Source organism: Orycteropus afer, unplaced genomic scaffold, assembly GCF_000298275.1.
Source record: "Orycteropus afer afer isolate SDZICR_OR568_19922 unplaced genomic scaffold, OryAfe1.0 scaffold00360, whole genome shotgun sequence".
NCBI classification, from domain to species: domain Eukaryota; kingdom Metazoa; phylum Chordata; class Mammalia; order Tubulidentata; family Orycteropodidae; genus Orycteropus; species Orycteropus afer.
This window is the reverse complement of record NW_006921947.1, coordinates 3,453,480-3,460,991: the sequence shown is the minus strand read 5'-3', so window position 1 is coordinate 3,460,991 and position 7,512 is coordinate 3,453,480.

Sequence of the window (7,512 nt, the reverse complement as noted above, 5' to 3'; positions counted from 1 at the left end):
CAATCAGCCATGAGACACCAGAGGGACAGAATTCACATAGAGGGAAAGCTGGACAGACAAGAATGCATAGTTAAGAAAGGCACAGTCACAGGGAGGAGAGGGGAGGGGAGCTTTTTATGGCTGGGGATGGTAATGGGGTGTGAAATCAAGTGTGCATGAACTGTTGAATGTAAAACAAATTTGCTTTGTAAATTGTACCCAAAGCACAATTTTAAAAAATAAATGAATAGCAAAGAAATCTATTTCCAAATAGGGTTCCATCCACAAGCCTAGGGGTTGGGACTCCAACACATATTCTGAGGGGACATAATTCAGCCATAACATGTGCCATGAATGCCTCAACATGTCCCTACTACAAGTCTTTGTTCATACTGCTGTCACCATACAGCCTATTCATTCTTTAAGCCCCAACTCAGAATTCTACTTCTGAGGGTCCTAGACTACCCTAGGAAGAGCAAGGCATTTGAACTCACCTGGAATGTCAGCCCTACCCCTAAGCAGCTTTGGGACCCAGAACATGTTACTTAAAATCTCTGAACCTTAGTTTCTTCATTATAAAATGAGGCTAAAATATCTACCTTCCCAGGGTTTGTCTATCTGCTTGTTTTAGAATAGATTGAATGAGATGACTCACAAAGAGGACTCATGTATAATGACTTCTCCTTCTGTCCTTCCTCCTCTACAAAGCTTTCTTTGATCTAAACACCCAACAATACTCTGAACTCCCACTTGATTCCCTCAGTGACCACTGGCCACTTCCCACCTTGTGGAACTGTGACATCTGTGGCCATCTTCTCCCTTCCTTCCACTACCCCTACTCCAGAAGGTGATCCCTTCCAGACAGCATCTGCACCTCATTCATCTGCATCTCCCCAGCCTTTGACATATAGTAGATGCTTGAGAAAAAAATGTGCAATGTACATACAAGCAAATAACTAAAGATTGCAGTCAAAAAGGCCAGCACTGGGAGCACGGAGAGATAGTGTGGGAGGTGAGCAGATCTCTTGATCCACATCACGGAGGTGTGTTTTCTTAACCTTCCTGGGAGCCAGGCTCACCCAAGAGAGGCAAAAGAAAAGAAAATCAAATGAGGCACTAAAAGCAGCAGGTGTAATTCTGGAAAGTTCTCTTTCTGGGATTCAGTGTCTTCATCTGTAAGATGACAGGGTTGGACCAGATGGCTTCTGAGTATTATGGTGCAGTAGTAGGGGCACTAGCTATAGAGCCCGACTAGTCTGCATTTGAGGGGACAGTGGTGGAATTATCCCCTTATATGCAGGAGACTCTGGCTTGAGTCGTGACCAATGCACCTCGTGAACAGCCACCCCCATACATAAAAAAAGAAAAAAAGTTTTATTTCTTTTAATGTGTCACAGCCAGATACATTTCTCAAACCCAATAAAATTGGACACCGTCACATCCTATTTTAAATGCTTTACTAATGGATCTAGTTGCTATATAAACAGAAACAACCCACTGGTGTTGAGTTGATTCCCACTCATAGTCGACTCCATAGGACAGAGTAGAACTACCCCATAGGGTTTCCAAGGTTGTAAATCTTTACAGAAGCAGACTGACTCATCTTTCTCTGGTGGAGTGGCTGGTTAACTACTGCACCAGCAGAGTTCATTTAGTTGCTATAAAACAACAAAACAAAAAGCAAACCCACTGCCATCGAGTGGTTTCTGACTCATAGTGACCCCCACTGGGTTTCAGAGACTGTAAATCTTTACGGAAGTAGATTGCCTAGTCTTACTTCTGCGGAGCAACTGGTGGATTTGAAATGCTGAAGATTCATGGTTGTACTGATGAAATAGAATTATCTGGGTCAAAATTTAAATGCCACATTGGTCCTCCCTACCTTTGCTTTCACAGAGGTAAATGGGGCATACCCGTCCCCAAGTGCTTTTATGACTGATGAACTTTAAAAGGCATCTTGCATGAATCAGAAGAGCAACTCATGTGTTTTCTCTTCCTGTGGTCCCATATTTTCTTTGCCATCTAGAGCAGGAGATCAATAGTTCTGTGCCCAGAGGCTGCCTTTCAATTGTGTGGTGGACTGTAAAAAACACAGAGAAATCAATTTCTTTTTCCGGTTCCAGGAGACGTGGTGCCCCTTTGTACGGCGCATGGCAACGGTAATCTGGAATTTTTATCTTTGTTCTCTAAACGCAACATTGGGAAGTAAACAGTACCATGTTCAGAATGATTGAAACTGCCTCATGCTCATCATCATCACCTACTGAGAAGTGTTTTAAGCTCCTGTGTGTGAAACTGCTAAAAGGAGAATTGTGTGCGCAAGTCCACAGATAGGCTTCCTCTGGAGGTTCGTAGTTAAGACTCAGACAGCAAAACAAAGACTCAGTGTGTGCAAGCTTTTAGCGGGTGGGAGGAAAGAAAGTATGTTGAGAGGCAAGACCCTTAGTTTTTCATCTATTTTATTGAGATCTCAAGCAAAGTTTTTAAGAATTAACTCCTTTTTTTTTAATTTTTTTTTAGCAACTTCTATGTCCAGTCTGGAGGAGCTCTGGTAGCGCAGTGACTAAGGCACTTGACTGCTAACCAGAAGGCTGGCAGTTCAAACCCACCAGCCACTCCTCGGAAGGAAGGTTGATACCACCTCGGAAACCCAAGGAGGGGTCCCTCTGAATCGTGTCCAACTCGACAGCACACAACAACAACAACATTTATAGTTAAGTCTTGAAAGGATTTATTACTTTAGAAAAACACTTTTCTATATAATTCCTGGGTCATGGAAAAAATTAAAATTGTAATTATAGACTATTTGAAAAATAAGACTAGTGAGATCAGTGGCCATCTACACGTCATGTGGCCAGAGCAGGACTCAGAGGAAAACTCACAGTCATAGATGCTTTCATTGCTAACTGAGAAAGACCAAAAGGAAATGAGGATACTAGCCAACCCAAGGGTCATACAAAGAACAATGAAAGAACACCAGGAGGAAAAACTGAGCAAATATGAATAAGTCTGATGAATCGGAAAGCAAAAAGAATAGAATTAAAGGTAAATTTATGAGCTTGTTCTTTGGTAAAGCAACAACAAATAAACCTCTAGCTCTAATGAAAATTGAGAAAAAATAATGTTTGCATTCAAAAATATAAAGAGAACTGTGGTGCAGTGAATTACTTAATATGGCTCTTCTAGCCATGGTCTTTGTGATGCCCACAAGATGACTGGGTGGGACTATGCAAATGTGAGGTGCTTATGGCCCACTAAAGGGACTTCATAGCATGTTAATAATGTAAATAAGGCACATGGAACTGTTGTATTGGTGGGACCATGCAAATAAAGTGTATGGAACCCTGACGTTCAGATTGGTCAGTTTTGCCATCCCACTAGGTTTAATATGTGCCATCCCAGAGGCAGAAAGTGAGATCTCACTACCATCAAGAGAGAAGAACCAGGAGTGGAGTGTGTCCTCGGACCTGAGATCCCTGTGCTGAGACGGCAAAGAGACGGCAGCAATGGCAGCAGAACCAAGAGACCGGCATGAGCAAGAGCGGTGGGCTTCCTGGACCACAGAGCAAGAAAGCTGAGTGCTTTGGGGCAGGAGGCTGGCTGGTGAAGTGGGGTGCCTCTCTGGGCACCTATTGACAAAGCTAAAAGAACTTTGTAAAACTAGTCCAAGCAGGATAGAGGCTGAGGCCAGAGAGAAGTGTGCCGAAGGATGAGAAGAAGCTGTTCTGATTGTCCTGAGTTGTTTCTGATCCTGCCCTGTAATCTGTTAGTTCCCTAATAAACTTCATAATTGTGAGTATTGTCTGTGAGTTCTTTGTGGCCATTGCAATGAATTATCAAACCCAGCAGAGAAGTAGTGAGTGCCATGGGAGGGATGGTTGATGTCAGAATTGGTAAAAAGGTTGAAGGGTAGTGGCATGTTTGACCTCTGCCTCATAGGAATCAGGCTTGGGCTGTTGATGTTGTCCTGGACCTTCCTTCTCCTTGGCAAAGTTAAAGGAGGTCAGATGTTGCCCCCATACCCTTTCTGCAAGAACATAGCAAGAAATGTAGATATTTTATGGGAAATATTATATAAAATCCATGGCAATCCTGGAAACTCTTAATGAAATGTGTGATTGTCTTAAAAAATTGTGGACAGCCAAAATGAACTCAGAGAAAAAGAATGAAGCCTGCAATGGAAGAAATGGAAATTTTCCAGAGAACTTTTCCCCTAAACTATGCATGGTCCACATTTTTCACCTGTGACTTTTTTTTTTTTTATTTCTTATGCATTTAAAGTATTTCTAAACATAGAAAATGTTAGCAATGTTTCTATAGCATTTTCAAGATGGTAATATAGCACCAGAAAAAGAAAATCTCCAAGCGTCAGTATCTGAAAAGGAACCCACAAACCATTCTTCTTATGAAATAAGTTTTAAAAGTTTAGAAAAAAACTGCAAATTAAGTCTAGTAATATGTTAAAAATACCAAATTGAGTTTTTCTAAGGATTGGATCAATGTGAAGAAATTTCTTAATACACTAAATGGTAAAAACTAGTGAACATATGAATAAACTCACTGCCATCGAGTCAATCCCTACTCATAGCGACCCCTCCTTGGGTTTCCGAGGCAGTATCACTATGGAAGTAGATTTCCCAATCTTCCTTGTGAATACATACTGAAAATGCAATTGATAAAATGTAGCATCAATTATTGATAAAAATGATTTTTAGCAAACTAGAAAGAAAAATATGCTTTAATCACATGAACCTTTACATTTAACAGTGACTCTCCAGACTCCAAAGGAGCTCAGGTGGCCCAGTGCCTAAGGCATCTGACTGCTAACCATAAGGATGGCGGTTCAAACCCACGAGCTACTTCGCAGAAGGAAGACTGGGAAATCTACTTCCATAAAGATTTACCACCTCACAAACCCAAAGGGCATTGCTATGAGTCAGAATCAACTCAATGGCAGTGAGTTTGTTTTTTTTCCTCCAGACTCCATGGAGCAGAAACATTCCCCTTAGTGTAAGGATGAAGGCAAACAAAACTAAACCCACTGCTATCGCATCCATTCCTATTCACAGAACCCATAGAGGACAGAGTGGAACTGCCCATTGGGTTCATTTACAGAAGCAAAGCCCAAGCCAAACCCACTGCTGTCTAGTAGATTAAAACTCACAGCACCCCTAGAGGACAGAGTAGAACTTCCAAATAGTCTGTCCAAGGCTGTCAGTCTTTATGGAAGCAGAGAGCATTATCTTTATCCTACATTGTGGATTTGGAGCAGCTGGTGGGTTTGAACCTATGACCTTTTGATTAGCAGCCAAATGCCTTAACCACTGGGGCACCAGAGTTCCTTAAGAAAGAGGACCAAGGATCAACATGATGCCCACCATATCTTACCCTGTTCTGAGAGTGTCACTACAGTGAGACAGAATAACAACACTATCAACAACTAGGTAGTACTGTAGAAAATTAGGAGAGAAATTTAAAATTATTATTGTTGCTGTTGTTATGTGCCGTCGAGTCAAATCTGACTCATAGCGACCCCTCCTTGGGTTTCCGAGGCAGTATCACTACAGAAGTAGGATTGCCCAACCTTCCTTCCGAGGAGTGGCTGGTGGGTTTGAACCACCAGCCATCTGGTTAACAGGCAAGTGTCTTAGCCACTATGCTACCAGAGCTCCCAAAATTATTATAGATATGAAATACATTTCAATTCTAGGAAAATGCAGGCAAATAATCACACATAAGATTGAAAGCAGAGGTAATAACTGATGAAGGATGTCTGTGCACCCATAAATTCATGCATACTTGACAACTGTGAACATTTCAACCAGAAAAAAAGGGCAAAGGACCCAATAAACAATTTACAAAGACAAAAATACTAAGGGCCAATCAAGATACAAAATGCTCAACTTTACTGTGAAGCAAAGAATTGCAAATCAAAGCAGTGATTAGATAGTGCTGTACCATTTGCTTTGCCAAAGAATTTTGAAGACCAATAATACCGGTCCAGGATGTGGGTAAGTATTCTGCTCAATTATGTACATTGGCATAATCCTTTTGAAAGGAAATGAACACGTATAAAAACCTTACATTTTTGCATACATTTTGAACTCAAATTATGAATTCTAAGAATTTATCCTAAAGATATTATCAGAAATAAATGAAGAAGTGTTAGGTTCAAGAGAATTTATTAGAGAAATATTTATAAACATAAAAAAGAAGTAGTTACTTAAGTTTAAAAGCTCATGACAGATCCATCAAATGAATGCAATATTTGACAATCATTAAATGATTTTATTGAGGAGCTCTGGTAGCGTAGTGCCTAAGGCACTAGACTGCTAACCAGAAGCCTGACGGTTCAAACCCACCAGTCACTCCTCGGAAGGAAGGTTGGGCAATCTACTTCTGTAGTGGTACTGCCTCGGAAACCCAAGGAGGGGGTTGCTGTGAGTTGGGTCCGACTCGATGGCACATAACAACAACAACAAATGATGTTATTGAGGAGTATCTAATGATGTAGAAGTATATTCATAATAACATAGGGTCCAGTTCAGAGAGAAAGTGATGAAGCTGTGTAATAGTGTGGTTGCAGTTTTGTTTCTAAGGTCCGTGTCTGCAGCCACAGGCACGTGCTCAAAAGAAGATCCAAGCTGAGAAAGGTATGTTCCAAATATTACAAAGTATTACCAGTGTTTATCCCTGCTGGCAGTATTATGGGTAATCTCTGCATTTTCTGTTTGCTTATCGGTGTTTTTTTGGGGAAGACTTCAAGAATTTCTGTAACGAACTTTTATTGTTAGTTATTTATACATTTGCTTTTCTTTCAAAGAGCCCCCACACACTGAGTAGTTACAAGGCAAAGGGAAAGGGAGTCTTCTCAAAGGATGGCTTGCACTGACTGAGTCCACATTCACTGTCTTCAACGCTGGTCACACACATGACCAAGCAGCAGCAAAAGAGACACATTTGTCACTTTTACTAAGTGTTTGGCTGAATCTGTTTTCTGTGTCTGGTTTTTATCAAAAACCATGGCTTTCTTCCTTGAGGTAGATAACCTGCTTTGTGACAATCTCAGTCTCCTCTTGTTGTTGTTATGTGCCATTGAGTCGGATCCGACTCATAGCAACCCCTCCTTGGGTTACCAAGGCGATATCACTACAGAAGTAGATCACCCAACCTTCCTTCTGAGGAGTGGCTGGTGGATTTGAACTGACAGCCTTCTGATTAGCAGTCAAATGCCTTAGGCACTATGCTACCAGAGCTCTTCAGTCTCCACTAGCACTGACTTCTTCCCACGATGACTTTATCCAGTCGATGGTTTCGCGAGATGGTCTCATCCAGGCTGATGTTTCCTTTTTCAGAGATTACTTCAGTGAGCTCTCCCTTGCAGGGAATTTCCATTTCATCTAGTGGTGAAATTGCTGGACTCACTGGGCTAACTTTGGGTGACTCTCCTTCTTAGAGAAAACCAGCCACGGGACGAGGCTTTTCATTCCTTATCCTAATCCTCAGAGCCTCTGAGGTTTGGGTGCCATTGCA